The sequence below is a fragment of the Balaenoptera physalus genome (genome assembly GCF_965194825.1).
Source record: "Balaenoptera physalus genome assembly, chromosome: 16".
NCBI classification, from domain to species: Eukaryota; Metazoa; Chordata; class Mammalia; order Artiodactyla; family Balaenopteridae; genus Balaenoptera; species Balaenoptera physalus.
The window spans coordinates 65,745,611-65,767,591 of NC_138898.1; positions in this window are offsets into that span (position 1 = coordinate 65,745,611).

The following is a 21,981-nucleotide window of genomic DNA, read 5'->3' on the forward strand; positions in this document are numbered from 1 at the left end:
AATGCGGGTTCAGAGAGGAGGAGTATCTTTCCTGACGTCCCCATTTGTAAGTGTGAAATTCAGACCGATAACTTTCTCTCTCTACTATTTCCCGCAGGATGGCAGGAGGGTTCGACAAGACTGAGGACCGTTAACACATTTTGTCAGTTTTGATAAGTGAATTACAGTGTTACTCCTTCACAAACTAGAAATTGCACATTTTTGCTTTGTAAAAACTGGTATTATCATTACATTACTTGTAATTACTCGTAATATCATTACAAACAATTTTCATGTATATACTTGAAAGACCAAGTATACCCAATCTACATTATACTGTCATATTGTAGATACTATATTCTAGTGTCAAAATACGTATGCTACCTTCTAATGTCATAGTATAGAAACTCATATGCTGAAGGAATTAATGTCAACAATGAGCTCCTTGGAGCTCCTACAGATGTGCTATTTCATATTTCCATGACTTTGCCCTTTCTGTTTCTGTTGCCAGGGATACCTCCCCACCATTTTTACCTGACCAATTTCTGTATATCTCTCAAGACACAGCTCAGGCATCTCTTCCTTCAGGAAGACTTCCATGAACACCCAGGCAAGCCTAAACGCCTTTCCTACTTTTGTCCTCGTGTCTAGCACATTAGATTGAAATTGCATGTTCTGTCTGTGTCTCTCCACTAATCTGTAAATTCCTTAAGGATAAGAACTAAATATTTTTCATATTTTACATAGAAAATATTAGTACGTAGTAGTTGTTGATAAACATAATTTTATAATCTAAACAGCAGCAACACTGGATGGAAGCATAAAGAACTTCCAGTGGAGTTTCGGAAAACCTTGGGTTGACCCTTCCCTGAGGGAACCAAGGCCATCTGATAGTAACTCCTTATAACAGAAACTGACCATCCCTCCTTCCCTTTCGTTGGTACCCTTTTAGCATGCAGAGTGATAAACCACCCGGACTAAAATGTACCAGATACTTGGCAGGTATTCAATAAATATTTGTTGAATGAATGAGTGAGTGAGTGATTAATCCCAGTCATTAAGGGGACCATTACTATGCATTGGATGATGAAATGCGCCAGTAACAACCAAAACTTCCCTATCTATGAACCATGTTTCGAAATATCTTTGAACCCTTGCACCTGTAACCCAAATAAATTCTGAGGACCCGTGGGGCTCAGGCCATACATGGAGTCAAACATAGTGAGGCACAGTCTGGCAGCCAAAGCAAATGAAAAGGAACTGCATTCTTTACTTGGGTCTCTCAGAGAACATTAAAGGGGAGCCAAATCATAAACCTCAGCCAGATTTCTCTAAACACCGTTTCCTCTTCTCAAATTGCTGTCACCTCAAAACACCTCCAGATCCTCTCTCTCACCAACCTCCCAGACCCTCTCCCCAACCTCCATACCACAAAAAGTATCTCTTCTTCCCACCTCTCCCCATTATCTTTCTACTCTTTATGTTGCCTCTCTGTTTTCCTTTCCCCCTGCCAACTTTCTGCTTCAGGCAAGAATCCTTTCCTGCCGCCTACAATTCTGTCTCTGTCTTTATCCGTCCTCCCCTTTTTTTTACCCTGAAGAGCCTGGAGGTAACCAAACTGAGAAACACTCAACTCTGTTTAACATGAGGATGGAGGAAGGAGGTGAAAAGAGCTGGAACACTCACACATTTTTAAAAGTTCTTGTCCCCATCACACGCATGCTCTTCCCTCTGGCTGGAAGGCCTGATTTTATTTTGCCCACTCATCATTTCATCGTTAGAGATTCACCACAATTGTCCCTTTTCCAGACTATCCTTTTTACTCCCATTAGTAATAGTCATCAGCTCCCAGCTTTGCATCCGTAACACCCTGATTGTTCTGCCATTAAAGCATTCTTCACAGACTGCACAATAGTGTACACACCTGTCTCACCGCTACCTTGGGAGCTCCTCAAGGAATGGGGCCACATCCTCTGCACCTCTGTGCACTCAGAGCCCTGTGCAGTGCCTGGGACAAGGTAAGCCCTGAGTGAACATTTGTGAAATGAATTAATGGAAAATGCTCGAAAGTCCACGTTCAGAGCTTTGCCTCTTTAACTGAGGTTTCGAATTCAGTTAATATGTGGATACTCCTGTGAAGCAATATTTTAAAGCTTCATTCATCTGTACCCTAGTAACAGGAAAAGGAGAGACCAGGAGGCCACTGAACATCTAAAGAAAAAGTTGAATAAATTAGAGGAAGATGAAGACCCTGCAGACAAATTTTTTTTCCTCACAATTTTGTCCAGAGCCCAAAATTTTGGACTTCTTCATTGGTGACTCAGGAATTCTGGAGTTCCCAGGACTTTATTAGGTGAATAAAGATATGAATGAATCACCAACACAAAAGTATCTGAGGACTACACACGTACCATCATCTAGTCAAAGTGGTAAATATAATCCTGGAATCAGACATGTATGCGTCCAAATTCTGGCCTCACTACCTCTGTGGTCTTTAGCAAGTCTCTTGGTCTTAGTTTCCTCATCTGCAAAATGGGAATAATAATTAACGTACCTGAAATGGTTTGGGGACAGAATAAATTAGTTAATGAATGTAACATGCTTAGCACAATGTCTCACACACAGTAGGACTCAATAAATGTTTCCACTGTCATCTTTTAAATATGACCTCAACTTAAGGGCCCCAGTGTCTCTGTCATAGGCAGACCAATACAGAATTCCTTGAACAGATGTCAAAGCAATAGATAATGCTGGCACATGTAAGAGATGAGCTGAAAGGACAGTAAACACAAGAAGGAAATAGTTCTGGAGGGGAAGTCAAAAAGAGATCTACAGACACACAGAGATCAGCATTTCCTGCTTTCTCCATAATACACCATCCCCTGCCATAATACACCATCACCAGCTGCTGAGATAGGTCACCTGCTAGGAATCATCAGGAGAGAAATGCCACATCACAGTTCCAGAATTTGAGCATAAAATACTACAGACTCAAAGGAAAAATGTATGGTACCACAGAGGAAAAAAAATGGTTCTGAATGTTTCCAAGAAGCAGGGCTAATCAGATGAAGGAGAGACAGTCACCAACACAAAGCAATGAGAAAGAGCAATCTCCCCTAAATGAAGAAACATTGAATAGACAGCTCCCAGGGTTCCAGGAGCCCTGAAAAGCCCTCACACAGAGAGCATCTCTGTACCAAGCATCCATGGGTAGGGGCTGCCTAGGTGATTTCTGTTCTCCCTCCAAACTCCTTTGGGTGGGCTTGACCAACCTCAGAGGAAACAATAGGCAGGAAAAACAATCAACGTATCAAGTCGCCACAAGAGGTGACAGACTACATTAACCATGTATTTTGGGGTGATGAAAATGTCTTAGAACTAGATAAAAGCGATGGTTGCACAGCATTGCGGATGAACTAAATGCCACTGAATTGCCAACCTTAAAATGGTTAATGATAATTTTATGTTATATGAATTTTACCTCAATTTTTTTAAAAAAAGAAGCCATCTCTCTATTTTTCTCACACCCTCCCCCCACCCCTCAAAGGAGTCTATCTTTTCCTATCCTTACTGCTATTTTTCTTTGTTTTCTCCTTCCATCACCCTTCTCGGATCATGTTCAAGTGTGAATAACTCTCATAAGTACCAAGTCACCCAAAAGACCAAGCCAAGACCTTCCACAAAGAAGAACCAGTGTTCAAAGAAGGTTCCAGGAGGGAAAGCAGAATGGTTGTCTTGAGCATCTCAGCAGCCCTATCTAAAAGCACAACAAATATATCATTTTGTCCACTACCCCCTCTGTTTCTCCCTTCTGCCCCTTGAGGAAAGCTCATTATTAACAGACTCAAACCACCCCATGCCCCACTTTTTTGTTTCTTCCAATACTTATCTAACTCCAGCCTCTTCTCTGGACCTTGGATTGGAAGAATCTCTTTCCTGCTTCCCTCTCTTCTGCACTTAAATCCTTCATGCTTGGGTCAGAAGAATTTTTAACAGAACAATTTATCATGTTAATGTCCTGATCTGAAACATCAGATGGCTCCCCACTGCTAACACAACACAGTTCAAATTCAAACAAGAGGTGCCATTGCAAGATGACGCCAACCCCATCCTTCTGGCTCCAGCCTCATTCCTGATGGAACATGCTCTGTCAGTAAGCATTCTTTCAAGGTTTTGTTTCATTGCTTACCCTCCCTCTTCCTGAAATACCTGTTCATTCTTCCCTTTCCTGACGATAAAATCTGTCTCATCCTTCCAGGCCCACACCTATCACCAACTTGGGGACACCTTTGCTGACTCCATGCTCAGAGTTAACCTCCCCTTCTGTTTTCATTAGCATTAGTTATGCTGATGTGTTCGTGATAAGAGCAGCTCAGGCAGACTAGGAATGCCTTGAAGATGGAGACTTTGCCTTTGTTAGCTCTGTGTCTCCATCCCTAACCCAATGACTGGCACACGTGCGCCAAGACATTGGTCTGTTGAAATAAACTGGTTTGAAAATTCTCAAGGACACAAAAATGATTTTGAGCAATGTGTCCTGGACTTCCTGAGCCTTCTAACTTCCATAAAAATGAGATCTGCAGGAGAGTCCTTGGGAGCTAATTAAGCATTAGGACATTTCTATGCTCAGACACAGGCGTCCATGCACTTCGGAAACACTCCCACAGAATAGAACCATCAGACCAAGTTCTCCTTTCTTAACTCATTAATATTTGACTTCCCTAGCTCTCAGATGTCTTGAATATTTTAATTACAGAATCTTATTACATGCTCAGGGATTTTAAAAGAAACACACAATTTTCATAAAAGTTTTATAAATCTGACTCAATATGTGAATATATTTCAATCCAATAAGTATTAATAATAATTAAAATTTATGGCACACTTACTTAGTGCCAAGCATTAGCTCATTTAATCCTGACCAAAGTCTTAATGAGGTTCAGAGAAGTTAAGTATTTGCCCAAGGTCACACAGAGTCTGACTCAACCAACACACTTTGCCAATTTCTGAAGTTGACTGTCTCATTTTTTATTAATAATTTCTACCTAGGGAGCCTTTACTACGTTTAAGATGGCATGCTTGTTCTCATAAATGCCAGGAAATCAATGCTTCCCTCCTTCCCCAGAGCAGCCCTCAACCAATGACTGATTCTTCTCCTTGGATAGACTATCTCAAAGGCTGTATTCTACACTGATTCCCAGAGCTGCCCAATGGGATTAAGCTCTAAAGACCCATCTGGATAATACACTCTTTACTGGCTACCTTACCTCTCCCTACTTTACACTCTCCAGTGTCGTTACATGGGATCACCTCCCAAATAAAGTACTTGTATTCAAATCCTTGTCTCGAGGCCTGCCCCTGGGGGAACCCAAACCAATGTAATGTTCCACATGAGGGTCAGCAAAATTTTCCTGTAAGGGGTCAGACAGTAAATATTGCTAGCCAAGCTGTTCTATCACAGCTACTCAACTCTGCCACTATAGCACAAAATTGTAGAGACAATATGCAAAGGAATAAGTGTGGTTGTGTTTCTATAAAACTTTATTTGTGCACATCGAAATTTGAATTTCATATAACTTGCACATGTTGTGAAATATGATTTTTCTTTTGATTTTTTTTCAACCATTTAAAAATGTTAAATCCATTCTTAGCTTGTAGGCAATAGTTTGCCAACCCCTGCTTCACAATATTCTCTTGTAATCCTATCATTAACCATGTGAGACAAGAATCACTGTTACTGAGTCCAAGCTCCTACTGCTCGCCACACGACAGGCCAATAAATTGAGAGACAAACTGTTGGGTCAAGGAACAGCAATGTTATTCGGAAAGCCAGCAGACCCAGAAGATGATGGACTAGTGTCCCAAAGAATCATCTTGCCCAGGTCTGGATGCTAGGTTCTTTTATAGAACAAAGAGGGGGAGGTGAGGGGGTAAAGTAAAAAGGCAGTTAAGTTGTTGCAAATATTTCCTGGTTCCAGCTAGACTCCGAAGGGGACGTGTTAATTTCTTCTTTCCTGTAGCCATTCACCAGTGGGCTGAGTCAGGATGTTTCCTTTGAGCTTAAACAAAGGTATTTTAACTTAAAACTCAGGCATGGGAGGCAGGGTTCCCAGAGATGGGCACTTAAGCTTATAGGCAACATCTCTTTAGTGATTAACTTATAGCAAAAGCAATAGAATACAAAGGTTAAAGTAAAAGAAATGGGTCCAATATGGAGTCAGATTTGTTCTTCCCTATTACACCATAATTGTTGCCATTTTCCAGATGAGGAGAACAGAAGTTTAGGAAGGTTAAGTGGTTTTAAGATAACACACAAATTCCAACGAATAAGCGTGGTACACAAGGTCCTAGAACGGTCCTCTGGAATGCCTATTCAAAAGTTCTCAACACCCCATCACTTGAGAGAATAAAGTGATAACTTCTCTGGTGGTTCCTGAGTTGGCACCTGCCTCTTTGCATACCTAGGCTTTGACAGAGCAGTGTGGTGACTCAGCATGAAGTAGTGGCAGCAGCTGCTCCCAGATGCCAGCCAAAAATGGCTTGCTGGAACACTTCTTGGAAACAGCTGCTCCTCCTTACTTTGCTAAGAAACCATATGCAGTGTCACAGCAGGACAGGAGAGCCTGAGAAGATCCAAGGGTCGGCTGAGGGACACCTTGGAGACAGGACAGCTGGAGCAAGTCTCCATTTACTTGCCATTCTGTTCGCATGAGACCACCTGTATTTCTCTATAGTGTTTGTGTATGTATACAAATACACCTGTAAATGTGATTAAGAACACAGTACATCACACACCTGGGGCTAAACAGAGCTTGGCTTAGACAAACTTAAAAGCTCAAAGTATGCATGCCAAGTCCCAAGTTTATTCAATAGTATAGTATAACAGAAGCTCTTCCTCACTCCATCCAGTTGGCCCAATGCCCCTAGGGGGTGATACTACTAGGTAGGACTTACCTGGTCCTTACCACGTGCCAGGCACTAGACTAAGACTTTACATACAATAGTTTGTTTTATCCTCACAGAAATCCTATGAGGTAGGTGCTATTGGAAACCCCATTTTACAGATGAGGAATCCGAGTGTTCAAGTAATTTTCTCAAGGTCACACAGCCCGTGAGTGACAGAGCTGGGTTTCAGAGTCCATGCTGTAAACCTGGGGTTGGCCAACATTCTATGTAAAGGGCCAGATAGTGAGTATTTTAGGTTTTGCAGGACACATATGGTCTCTGTCACAAATTATTATTATTATTATTATTATTTTACAATTCTTTTACAATGTAAAACTCATTCTTAGCTCAAGGATTGTTCAAAAACAGCCTTTTCTAAGCCATTATCCCATGGTGTAGATGTTTGAAAAACTGGCCCCAATTCTCCGCACCCACCCACATCCACCTGCACCCTATGCCAATGACTCTTCAGAGCCAGCCCACTCCGACCTTGGGCTTGACCATCTGACTTGCTTTGGCCAATGGGATGTAGGCAAAAATGGCACATGCACACAGAGGCTTGAAAAGCATTTGCACATCTCTCACTCTTCCATCTTTCCTGCCATCACCACAAGAACATGCCCACGTTGGTCTGCTGGAGGATGAGTCACATGGAACAGAACTTGGTTGCCAATCTCCCCAGCAGAAGCCAGCCTAAACTAGCCAATCCCTATTTAACCCCCAGACTTGCTTGTGAAAGATCTCAGCCAAGTCCAGCAGAGCTGCTTACCCGGCTTGCAGCCAACCACGGAGTATGAGCAAGCCGGCTGATATCAGCCGACCCTGAACCTTAAGAGCTAAATAAATGTGTATTATTGTATGTCATTGAGTTTGTCATTTGTGACTGTTTGTTATGCAGCACTGTAGTACCAATAAATAACTGACACATGCGGTATTAATAAAGCCTTTGGGTTGCCATTAACTGAATCCCAAGTGAAGTAAAAGAAGAAAGACACAGCATTCTTGGAAGTTTCCTAGAATGACCCACGGAAGTCAAGGACTAAAACAATCCCTCCTCTTCCCTCCAGTCTCCAGTCACACAGCCACCAGCAGTTTTTGAGTTTTGTATTTTGGGAAGGGAGGCTAACAGACTCCCCTCCTTCTGGTTGAAGTAAAGAGTCCCAGGGGAAGGCAGTCATTGGTTCTGGAAGGTGGGATACCATGATTTGCTGAACTGGAGTCAGGAGACCACACGGGCTCACACTGAAACATGGATGCCCCTGCTACAGTCCATATGTATAAGACAGAAGGGGTGATCCACGGCAAAACGTGCTGTGTGTCCTCCCTGCAGTGGACACTCCACTGCACCGTGGAGGTGCCTGCAGTAAAGTTGAGATTGTGAACCCTGGAGCCGGACAACTTTGGTTCAAATCTGGCTCTATCATTTACTCAACCACAGGTTATTTAACACCTCTGCACCTCAGTTTTCCCGTCTGAAGTGGTGTTAATAACAGTACCTACATCATGGGGTACTCTTGGTTCCTTACGAAGATAAAATGAGTGAGTATTTGTAAAATGCTTAGAACGATGCCTGCCGTAGAGTAAGGAGCATCCTTTTCGAGGGACAACAACTGCACACCAGGGAAATATGTATAAGAACCCACTAACTGATGAATATAGAGATAGATGATAGATAGATAGACAGATAGATAGACAGATACTAACTGGCAGCAGGGAAGAATGGTGAAATCATTTACAACCAGGCCAGGGTGAGAACAAGTTAGAGTATTAATCAAGAGTAAAAGTGATTAGCTGCCTTAAATGCTTATCTTCTGCCTGGGGCTGTAATTCTTATATATCACACACTTGCTTTAGGAGAGAAGCTGGAGCATTCAAGGCTAAGCAACAGAGAGAAAGGCTGTTGGCTTATTGGTGCTTGAATGTTTCTCTGAGCCCCAGGAAGCTTTCCAAAGGCTCATAAATGTCCACCCAAGTACAGAGGTCCTGTAGGCATGGCAGACTGTTATTTGACTCCTCATTACTCACTCCTTCCTTCTTCCACGAAAACAGAACCTCAATTTAGATTAAGCTGTGCGTCCAGCCTCAATCAATGGATCGGGATTGGTTTAAGCCAATCACAGCAATTCTATTTCCAAATCTCCCAGCCTCCTTAGCACATGAGGGAATCACATGAGACCAATTTTGGCTATTGAGACATAAGGGAACTCTGCTGTAAGGATTTCTAGAATCTGGGTAAGCTTTAACTTTACTGGCAAAAAGTTTAAAATGTAGCTGACATGACCTTTTCTTCCATTATCTAGCTTTGGATGAAGAAAGGATGGCTGGAGAAGCCCAGCTGCTTTGTGACTGTAAGGAAAAGACCAAGAGGAATACAGAGCTATCAGCCACACAGTGCTGAAACCACTGAAACAATGCCAGCAATTACCTACATTTGGAATCCTCATTACAGGAGAAAAATACAGTCTGAATGGATATCCTGAAACTCATGAGAGTACAGTCCAGGTGGAAACAGTGGAGCGCAGGCCTAAACTATGCTGCTCCTTAAAAGGCTAACACAAATAAGTTTGAGACAAGCTGCATCCTCACTTCCCATCTTGGAACACACCATGTACTAAGTACTTAGTACAGTGTACTGGAAACTCCTGTATCTTGCATGTTGTGGGGAGAGACTACCTCTCCTTGCTCTGGGGTCCAAGTACAGATTCCGGGAGAAGGAACCCATTGGTTCAAGGGGATAGCATATTGTGATTGTCCCATTTGATCTGGGTGTTCTGAGGACATGGAAGCAGGTGACTTAGTTACACAGCTGCTCCTGCTACCATGACATGGCTAAGGAGGAGGGGTAGTTCCTAGCAAGGGATGCTGGGTGTCCCAGACTGCAGTGTGTCCCAGTGTGAGTCCCTTACAGTGAGGAAATCACTGTGGTGAAGATTATAGGACATTAAAGGCTCTGCAAAGTCCTGCAATAAAGACATCTATACCATTTTTGCTTAACTCAGTGTTTCCCAAATTCATGGTATCATAACCCTATCTTCCTTTTTTTTTTTAATTTTCCTTTTCTTAAAACTTAGCTTAACATCTCATAATATTAAACCATGGATTTCATGTTTTTCAAAATTCACTTTGGGAAACTAACCTAGAACAAAGCCAGCTTCTTTACTGTCTCATTAGAGGGGCATCTTCATACTAGAATTGATGCTAATTTATTAAAGCATAATCTTCTCCCAGAGAGCAGGATAGAGATGAAAATAGTCAAAGGTGGCCCCAGATGAGACTTTAGAAATGGGTCAGTTCCAACTTTCACTGTATAGATGAGAAAATAGACGATCCAGCCAGGGAATAGCTCACTCAAGGGTCAATGGCTCAAGCTATTGGTAGAACACAGAGCAACCTCTCAATCACGGTGGGCTCCAATCCTTAGGGGCTTCCCTATTACAGAGGACAATCCTAAACTATCAGATTTCACACATGGAGGTTGCCCCACCATGGAGGAGTGGGTGCAACTGAGCATATGGCAAGGAAAGTCCCAGAATGTGGCTCAGGATAATCCAAGTTCTCACATTTCCTCAGTACTAGTCAATAAAGGTTAAGAATGTTTTCAGGGCAGATTATCTGGCAACAAATTCAAGTTCTGCCACTTACTAGCTGCGTGACCTTGGAGAAGCCACTTAAGCTCTCTGTGCCTCAGTCTTCTCATCTGATACGTGGGTATGGTAAGTCTCCACTTGGTAGATCAGTTCTGAAGGATTAATTTATATAATACTATTCAAATGCTTAGGACTGTGCCTGGTATATAAAGTAAGTGGTGAAAAAAATGTTTACCTTTATTATATGATTTCATTTATATGAAATATCCAGAATAGGCAAATCTTAAGAGATAGAATCTAGATGAGTGGTAGCCAGGAGGTGGGGTGAGGAGAGACTGGGAAGGGACTGGTAAGGGGTATGAAAATGTCCTAAAATTGACAAGTGGTGATGGCAGCACAACTCTGTGAATAGACTAAAAACCATTGAACTGTGAACTTTAAAGGAGTGAATTGTATGGTATATGAATTACATATCAATAAAGATGTTAAATAAAAAATAAGTACAGGGACTTCCCTAGTGGCGCAGTGGTTAAGAATCCGCCTGCCAACGCAGGGGCACGGGTTCGATCCCTGATCCAAGAAGATCCCACATGCCGTGGAGAACTAAGCCCGTGCGCCACAACTACTGAAGCCCGCGTGCCTAGAGCCCGTGCTCCACAACATGAGAAGCCACCGCAATGAGAAACCCGCGCACCGCAATGAAGAGTAGCCCCCGCTCACCGCAACTAGAGAAAGCCCGCGCGCAGCAACGAAGACCCAATTCAGCCAAAAATAAATAAATAAATAAATAAATTTTTTTAAAAATAATAAGCACATACTTGATTAATTTTAATGGAGGAGTCACATCAGAGTTTAGACTAGAACTTTGTACTTAGTAGGCAGTCAGTATTATGAAACTGAATATACTGTTTTCTTGTCTCTAAGATGCATTTTTTTTTACTTCACATTCTAACTCTTCCAAAATCGGGATGTATCATGTAACTGATATGTCTATTTAATGTCATTTCCCGTCCCCCCCAAAAGGCTGCTCTTAATAGTTCGTCTCTCAGTTAGCAGCATTCTGGAATAAAGAAATAATGGTAACACATGATGCAGCAATGTTATACCTCAATAAAGCTGGGGGAAGAAATGTGGTAACAAATGCACTCATCCAATCATTTGTTGAACGTTATTATGTGCCAGATTTCAGAAAGCACTGCCATTCACACCTTCCTCAATTGAGGACTCTCGTTTAAAATGTTTATCTGCAGGATTTTGATAAAACAGAGTGGCATGTGACTCGGCTTAATGGCCTTTCAAATCCTTGTTGAGAGCCGCCTGTACACCATGTTTCACTACTTAGGATGTTGTAGCAGGCGCTGCCCATCCGATCCCATGTATCCTTGGCCCACCTCTGAGTTCACCTGTAGACGAAGTCGATGGTCTTCCTGCCTGTGGATGGCTTCCCACTTCAGGTACCCACAGCTTTCTGCTTCTCTGCCTAAAATCTTCTTCCCAGCCAGGGAGTTTGCCCAGCAACACAGGGAAGGGAGAAGTGCCAGGGATCCAATACCCTGGGAAAAACAGTCAGTGAATCTATATCCTGGCCTCTCAGTCTGGACAATTCAGGAGGCATGTTTCACATGGTTTCTCAGAGGATTCCCAGTGGGATGGAGCCCCAGTTGCCCAAGAACGTGCTCATGAATGAAACTTTACTGGATCTTCTCCCTTCCCTCCCGTTTCCCCCCTCCTCCTTCAATATGATTCATGGGGTCCATTTCCCCAGATAAACTGTCTGCTTGGGGCCCTGTCTTGGGGTTTGCTTTCAAGGAAACCCAAGCTAAGGTTGATGCTTTGAAGACAACTGAAAACTTCAAACAGATGCTTTTACATATATTTATTTGTACCTCACCTCACGTTACAGAGGATTTGTGGTGACCTAGAACTGAATTATGGTTAACAAAATAATGAATTCATAAATAATAAGGAACTGGGACCATGACATTAAGGAATAGGTAGTGTATTATTCAGATTCAACTGCCATAACAAAATAGCACAGATTGGGACTTCCCTGGTGATCCAGTGGTAAAGAATCCACCTTACAATACAGGGGAACGAGTTCAATCCCTGGTCAGGGAACTAAGATTCCACATGCCTCAGGGCAACTAAGCCTGTGCACCACAACTACTGAGCTCGCGCGCCTCAACTAGAGAGCCTGAGTGCTGCAAACTACAGAGCCCATGCACTCTGGAACCCACGCACCACAACTACAGAGCCCACGCACCCTGGAGCCTGTGCGCCACAACTAGAGAAGAGAAAACCCGCACACCACAGCTAGAGAGAAACCTGCACGCCACAACAAAGAGCCCGAGTGCCGCAACGAAAGATCCCACGTGCCTCAACAATGATCCCCCGTGCCACAACCAAGACCCGACACAGTCAAAAATAAATAAAATGAATAAATGATAAAGTAAATCTTAAAAAAAAATAGCACAGACTGGATGGCGTAAACAATAGAAATTTACTTCTCATAGTCCTGGAGACTGGAAGTCCCAGATCAGGGTCTCTCTGGGTTCCATTTCCGGCGAGAGCTCTCCGCCTGGCTTGCAAATGGCTGCCATCTGACTGTGTCCTCACATGGCCTTTCCTCTGTGCCTACACAGAGAGCGAGGTATCTCTGGCATCTCTTCCTCCTCTTATGAGGACGCCAGTCCTATTAGGTTGGGGTCCTACCCTATCACATTATTTAACCTTATTTACCTCCTTTAGACCCCATCTCCAGATACAGTCACACTGGGGGTTAAGGCTTCAACATATTTAAGGGGGCACAAAATTCAGTCCACAGCAGGTGGCAACTAGTAGACTGTATTTTAATTCTTTGTGTATGTATCTGTTTTCCTCCACAGACACGTCTATGTATTCCCATAGCCTCTGATGGTCTGGCATGAATGAGTGCTCAGTATATGTTCATTAAAATGAGTTGAATGGAGAGAACACAACTGTGCTGGCCACCAAGAGCGTATGTGGATTTCTGAATACAAGAGAGCTTCTTGGCAGTCAAAACTAAAAAGGGAGGCACAGGTAGTGGCATAATTCTCATTATCAAAAAAGTAATAGTCTATTTTGTCAAGGAAACCACTTTCAACTTTCACACTCAGACATGGCATTTCTCCCACTCTTACAATATCTCCAAGCCTCTCCTTTTCTCTTTTATCTCTACAGAATATCTGTTTCCCTCTCTTCAAAATAGCTTTCAAGTCCCTGTTCCATCTTTGCTCAAGCTCCAAGAAGATTCTTATCTTATTTTTAAAAAGGAGTTGTGCTCTCCAAACACCATTTCTTAATGAGGAACTTTTGGCTGTTGGTGAAAGAAATCTCAACTCAAAAGTGCAAGCAAAAGGAGGAAATTAGTTCATGAAAATGTAAATCACAGGGGTAGCTGGCTTCAGGTATGGCTGGATCCAGGAGCTCAAACAATGTCATCAGGACCATGTGTCCCTCCATCTTTCATGTCTGCATCCCCCCTGTGTTGGCCTGTTTGTAGACAGATAATCTCCTCCAAGATGGCTTCTAGAAAAACTAGGTTTACATTCTCAGAGCTCTAATTTTAATAGGAAAGAGAAAGCATGCCTCTTTTCTGACCATGCAAGCCAGAAAGTCTCAAAACTGGATCAAAATGACCTGATTGGCTTGGCCTGGGTCATGTGACAACACCCCAGTGGTTTGAAGGATATGAGAGTCTGATTGGCCAGGCCTGGGTCACATGCTCACCTCTGAAGGAAGGGAGGGGGGATGAGGAGAGGCAGGGAGAACATCATAATGGAGTCAACTCCACCAGAAGCACATGGACTAGGGACTTCCCTGGTGGCACAGGATTTAAGAATCCACCTGCCAACGCAGGGGACACAGGTTCGAGCCCTGGTCTGGGAAGATCACACATGCCGCAGAGCAACTAAGCCCGTGAGCCACAACTACTGAGCCTGCGCTCTAGAGCCCACGAGCCACAACTACTGAACCCACATGCTGCAACTACTGAAGCCTGTGCACCACAACTACTGAAGCCTGTGCACCACAACTACTGAAGCCCACGCACCTAGAGCCCATGCTACACAACAAGAAAAGCCACCGCAATGAGAAGCCCACGCACTACAAAGAAAAGTAGCCCCCACTCGCCACAACTAGAGAAAAGCCCACATGCAGCAACAAAGACCCAACGCAGGCAAAAATAAATAGATAAATAAATAAATTTTTTTAAAAAATGAAGCATATGGACTAAAAGTGGGGGAGAGATGGTAACTGAGAGGAAATTTAGGATACACCTACCAGAGAAAGTGTGTATGGTAGATTCTGGGCAGGAAATGTCCAATACAACTTCCAGTTAGGATCAACCATTCCTTCATATTCTGTTTTATGTTAGGGGGGAGGAGGGTCAACCATAATAAATCCAATCACTCAAATAAATTCATTTTATATTTTAAAAATAAAATAAAAGTTCTTTTCAGGACCATCCAAAATCACAGTTATGAATCAAGTATCAGGAAATGGATTTTTCATGGAGACATAGACAATATTCCTTCTGCAAAAAAACAAATGTAGCTAAAAAAGACAATCTATTTTAGGGCTTCCCTGGTGGCGCAGTGGTTCAGAGTCCGCCTGCCAATGCAGGGGACACAGGTTCGAGCCCTGGTCCGGGAAGATCCCACATGCCGCAGAGCAACTAAGCCCATGTGCCACAACTACTGAGCCTGTGCTCTAGGGCCCGCAAGCCACAGCTACTGAGCCTACGCACCACAACTACTGAAGCCTGTGTGCCTAGAGCCCGTGCTCCACAACAAGAGAAGCCACTGCAATGAGAAGCCTGCACACTGCAATGAAGAGCAGCCCCCACTCGCCACAACTAGAGAAAGCCTGCGCAGCAACGAAGACCCAACACAGCCAAAAATAAATAAGTAAATAAAAATTAAAAAAAAAAAGATAATCTATTTTAAAAGATTTAGGTATTACAAGGCTTGACTGGGCAGTAAACTGCAAATGCCAGTGAGTTTCATTCCCGAACACAGCCTGAAAGACACATAAAAAGAGCCATCATTGTTTTGCAAACTGGAATCAGCTTGTTAGATTTAGTTGCCAGACAAGCAACAGGCAGGCAGTGTGCTGACTCTCAGAGATATTCATTTCCACTCAATCAGACCTTCTCCCACCAAAAGAACAAAGGGTTAAAAATTTTTAAAAAAGCCGAAACTAAGGAAGACCTCCCTCAGCTTCTAGGAGTTAAATTTTTGAGGTTTTTTTTTTTGGTTGAAAGCTCTCCAGCATCTCTCCTAAAGAAATCAGCCCAGCTGATGGACCCTTGTCAATGCAGCCATGGCTTTCTCCCAATACACCCAACTATTTAATCTATATTCCCTGCAACAGGAAGGAGTATGCAGAACCATCATTAATTCATAGCTGCATTCTCAGGGTATAGCAGTTATCTATTGCTAAAATAATGCTGCATAACAAACTCCCCCCAGACTCAGTGTCTTGACAAAATAGTTATGTTAGCTCATGAGTCTACTTGGCTGGGCAATTCTTCTGGTCTTGGCTAGATGTCAGCTGCGGACTGGGAGATTCAGTTCTGCTCCATGCATCTCTCACCCTCCCCGTGGGACCAGTGGGCGAGGCTAGAAATGTCTTTCTCATGGCGGTGGCAGAGGGCAAGAGCAGACAGGACCAATCATGAAGCATTTGCACGCCTCTACTTGTGTCACATTTGCTAACACTGCATTGGCCGAACCAAGTCACATGGTTGTCCAGAGTCAGAGTGGGAGGGCTCTACAAAGGCACATGACGTGGCTCTTGGGCGGGGTACCATTTTTACAAACTACCAAAGGAGACAGCCATGAAAACGATAACAAAGGCAGTCTTGGGTCTAATTAGCTGGCATTTAGGCAATAGAAGGCAGAATTTATTTGTCCAGTGTAGTTACTTTTTTTTTTTTTTTTTTACTTTTCCTTAAATGGCTTTTATTTAGAGGGAGGATGGACACAGAAGCCTCTTGTGGGCTTGAATGTCAAGTAAGAAAGATCCAGATATCCAAGGAAATGAAGGAAGAAGGGAAAACTTTAATACCAAATAAGGAAAATCACAGCTCCTGCAACCACCCGAGGAGAGAAGAGGCCCCAGGAGGTGCCTAAGTAACCCGCAACGAGGGTCTACCAAAACATCAGCTTTTTGCCAAGAAATCTTCAAGGTGACCCCAGGCAAGAACTTCAGGATTTGGGGAGGAGGAGGGAGCATTCCAGTGAGGTATTCAAAAGGAGAGGGAGCCTCTTACTTTCACAAGTGGTTAAAACACCCAGAGCTGAACCTAAAATTAGAAAATTAAAACTAAATAAGGGAATTCAAGCAGGACCATTTCCATCAAAAGCCCCAAGCACATGGGCCACGCTGTCAAGTGGAGACCATCAAACTGAGAAGTGTAAATGAATCTGGGAGATTAGACAGATCAGTTGGAAAAGGAGGAAAGTGCCTTTTGAAAGCCCAGATCGGAGATCAGATTTTTGTCACCGGCAGGAAAGCTGCCCTCCACTTCTGTCTGGCCCTTTGAGATAGCTGCCTGCCTTAGAACATTTGGTGTTGCCCCTGGAAAACTTTCTACAAAGAAAAAAATACATAAAAGTCCCCCAGGATATTACTCAATAGAAAGCTCTTTTTGAAAGTGTCTGTAACAGCCTGTTGTGTTTTAATGAGTTGAAACGTGTGTCTCCATTGGCTGGGATTTTAAAAAGCCTTTTTCTGCCTGCTCCCTCTGGCTCCTACTAGTTCTGTTTGATTCTGCATATTCATAAAATGCTCGACAGGACACAGCACAGTTCAAACAGGCTTTCAGCTTTGCCGACTTCAACAAGCCTGTTCCTCTCCACTTGGCAGTTAATTCACTGAGCTCATAAGACACACTGGGCATTTCGAGCTGCAAGTTGGCAGAGCAAGGTGCAGATTTCAAAGACTTGGGGGGACCGAAGGAAAGGGGTTAGCCAGATGGGCTCTGCCCACTTCTGATTAGCATGGGGATTAGGAGCCTTCCCCCCATCTCAGTTTGCCAAATAGTTTATATTTTACTTTGCTTCTTCTTCTCCTTTGGGAATTCCTATTAAGCAAGAAGGCAGTTGTAATCTCCAGGAAAGAAAAGAGGAATGAAGAAAAATGCCTGCCGGTAATTTATTGAGACAAAACTTCCTTTCCTTGCTCTTGAGGTCACCCATTTCCCTCCATGCACGTTGTCACCATCTGAGTTCAAGGCCACCTTGACATTTCATTTGGTTTGGAGGATCAGCCTCCTCCCTGGTCTCCCTGCCTCCACTGTGGCTCAGTGTCCTCTCCTCCATGTGGTCAGAGAAACATTTCTAGAGCACAACACTGATCTGTGTCCCTTCACTTGTTTAGTAAATGATGTACTTATTGGGCATCTACTGTGTATTAGGCAATGTGTGAGGCTCTGGGGAAATAACGGAGCTTACAGACTAGTGGACGAGATCAGCTTTGTCACATAATTACACAAATGTGAGACTACAAGGGTGGAGGTGCTATGAGGTTAAGGATGTGGACCTCTGGGGGCATATAGCACAAGGGGATGCGAGATCAGGGAAGGTCTCTCTGGGGAGGTGATCACTGAGAGCCATCTGGAAGACTTCCAAAGTTAACTAGATGCAGAATGGGTTTGAGACAGGAGATAAGAAAAGAGCTTTCTATCAACGGGGACAAGCTTGAACAAAAGGTGGGAGGGAGCATGGTAAACTTTGAGAATCCAAACCTGTTCATCTCCTGCTCCATCTGATTTAAGAAAAAGACAAAAGTCCCTACCCTGACTGCCCCATTTCCTTCCAATTCTACCTTCTAACCGAGGACTAAACCCAACTCCCAAACCCATCTGTGGGACTCTTTAGAGTGAAAAGAATAGACTCTCCTTTGTGGAGCATCTAGCCAGACATAGGGCTAGATACGTGCTGTCTACACACACAGACACACACACACCAACACCACCAACACCACTCCTATGAGGGAGATGCTGGTTTTGCCCCCATTTCACAGGAGAGGAAGTTGGGGCTGGGTGTGAATAAACACCAAAACGAAGACCACACAGACTAGAAGGTGGAGCTGGGATTCCAAGCCCAGTGGTCTGACACCAGAACCCAACTAACAGGTAATACCGCTTCCCTCTGGAAGAGGAGATGGTCAAGGTCTTGAGAAAGGCACTGAGAAAGCCCAATACGGTTCCTCTCTCAAGCCAAGTCCATTCCATTGTTAGTGGCTGTTTAGAACACAGCATTGAAAGGGCTGTAAAGCTACTTCCAGGCTCCCAGGACAGCCCCTTGTGATTCATTAGCAATGTCTGCCATGAGTACAGGACAGGAAAGGGGCAGCACATGTGCCACATATTTTTCATCCCTGGACCAGCTGAATTGATACTCTGGATTCCACCCTCCAAACCAAATTCAGGGAGTGTGGACCAGAGTTCCTTCTTCATAAGACATTCATGGGCCTTCTCCAGCTGCTCCAGGGCTCTCTTTCAAAGATCCCAACTCAACTGCAGATAGACTCAGAGATGCAGCTGAAATCAAGTTAGCCAACTCTCCCCCTGAACTTCTTCCCACGAGGCTTTTCTTCCCAGTGACACCGAGCAGCACCCTGGGGGGCTCCTGGGCCTTGCTGTGTCCCGCATTTCTTGATTACAGGACATAGGCTTCATTCAGCCTCCACCTTCCCTGAGTTCCAATGGGCAGTTCAAATATTTGCTAATCAGGGAAGGAAGGGGATGCAGAGATAAGGGAGGAGCAGTCAGGAAACAATAGTGCTGCCTTGGGGCAGGGTCCTGGTTCCCCTTCAAGGGACACACATCACAATATCTTTGAGCTCTTTTGCAGATACTGAAACCCCCGCCAGGTGGGAGAAGTTAACTGTATGCTGCCGCAAGCTCCTAGACCCCAGATGGGGTGGAACCAGAAGGCTGATGATACTGACTCTCACTTATCTCACCACCAACCAATCAGAAGAAAGTCCATGAGCTGATCACGCCCTCTTTACTATAAAACTCCTCACTACCTCCTCCAAGTCAGGACACACAGTTTTGAGGGCATTAACCCACTGTGGTCCCCTTTGCCTGGCAAGGCAATAAAACTTTTCTTTTCTACTTCACCAAAAACTCTGTCTCTGAGAATTCAGTGTCAGGGTACAGAAGCCGTACTCAGCTTCACCAGGACCCCCAAAGCCCTGACTTTTAGGAAACCAAACCCATCTCTCCCCACCACGCACGAAAACCGTTAGCTAGTTGGCTTCATCTTCTTTTCCACCAACAAAAATCAAACAGACAAAAGCAAGAACTTGATGATCTCAAACTACGTAACCAGCCTTCAACCACCTGAAGCCTCCCAATTTCTGAGACCCTCACTGATTTCCCAGTGCCCCTGCAGAAACTTCACTGTCATCTGGAAAACCCAGGGTTGTTTCCCTATCCATCTATTACAGTAATGCCTATGGGTCTGACAGGGTCCTGCCTATGGGTCTGACTCTATCTGCTGGCAGAGTTTCAGCAATTTTGACCACGTTATCCTTGTCCAATAGAGCAAACAGAAATGCTGCTCCTCTTCGCCACCCAGATCTCCCCGAACTTGGAGCTTTCTGGATGAAACATAAATATGCATGCCCCTTTCATCCCCTCCACTCCTCTGCTCTGATGCCCATTTTATGAAGAACACTTTTGATGACTGGAAATGCATTCAGCTGTGTCTGCCTTTTTTTTAAGGCAGCCTTTAAAATCATCTCTCTGGGTCTAATTATCTTTTATAGAGAGACTAATATTTCACTTCATTTCTCTGTGTCTTTCGGGTTTAGCAGCCATCTCCCTTCCCTGTGATAATCTAGCCATATTACAACACACAGGAGGGTATGGGATTCACAGGACCCTGGGGTGCTTTCCATGATGGAGACAGAGAAGGAAATAGCTGGGTCCTTACCAAGCTTTCTCGAAGTTTAATTGCTATCAGAGCCAGATCAGTCTGGCTCATTGGCATTCTTTCTCAACTCCTCCATTTTGAAGATGATTCTACATTAAACAGAAAGCAAAGGTTGCTTTTTTTCTGCTTTATTTTGAAAGGCTGATAGGATAGAGGTTTAGGGCACAGACTCTGGAGTCTAAGCATCCTGGGTTTGAATGCTAGCTGCATCCTTTATTAAATGCCTGACTGAAAGTGCCACAACCTCTCTGGCTTCAGTTTTCTCATCTGTAATATGGGACTAAGAGCAGTAGCTCCCCATGGGGTTGTTATGAGGGTGAAACAAGCTGATATTTGTGCTTAGAACAGGGCTGGAACATGGTGAGCAGTACATAAGTGTTTGTGAAATAAAATTAATGGTTTAGTCAAAAATCTCTGCCCTAACTCCTCCCTTCCATCTGGATTAACAGCTGACTGTCTCAGAATGGTACGTGGATTATTAGTGAGGGCAGACGAACACTAGAAAGGCAACTGCCACGGACTTAGCAAAAGATGTGGGAGCTCTTGCCCTGTCACAGCAAATGAACAGGGTCTCAGGAAACCCTCAGATTTTTCTTTTCCTTTCTTTTTTTCCCCCACACCATGTCTAAAACGTTATTAACTAACTGTCAATGTTTTAAAAGGCAGCAGTTTCAAATGCAAATATAATTGTATGGCTTCTCTTGAAAAAAAAATAGAAGGTCTGCCTGTCTGGGCTCACGTCCCGACACAGCACATTGCGGAGGATGGGGCAGGTCCTCTGCGGTTCTCTGCAGCCCCTCTCTGCCTGTCTCCCTCATTTGCCTCACCTGCCGGGCTCTGGTAGCTATCTGAGGTTATCACCCCCACCCTAGATCCTGGGTGTGATTCTACAAGAAGGAGGCGCCCAAAGTTCAGACACATGTGGACGGATGTGAGCAAGCCACTTCCTGTTCCTGGCCTGGGCATCTGGCCAAATGTCCCCTGAGGGGCAAATATCCCCTGGTGTGAACCACAGGCCTGGAGGTAATCAAGGTCTATTGTTGGAGAAAGAAGGGTATTGATATCCTTTGATATTTTGAACTCTTAAAAGGAAACACTGGGGACTTCCCCGGAGATCCAGTGGTTAAGACTTCATGTTCCAATACAGGGGGGGCAGGTTGAATTCCTGGTTGGGGAGTGTGGCCAAAAAATCATAAAAAACAGAAGCAATATTGTAACAAACTCGATAAAGACTTTAAAAATAGTCCACATCAAAAAAAAAATCTTTAAAAAAAATAAAAAATAAATGGGAACACTGCCTCCTGCCCCTACCTCCCACCCACACCCCTCCACTCCGTGTACAGGTCCCCAGGGGAAAGGAGAGGTAGGGCGGTCACAGGTTTGTGAAGGGCAGGTGCCCAGATCACTTGTGCCACCCATTACCGGTGCAGCTCCCTTTGAGACCAAATGTACTGAATACCAAGCCGTGATGTCCTCAGCCAGATTTGGGACTAACGGAT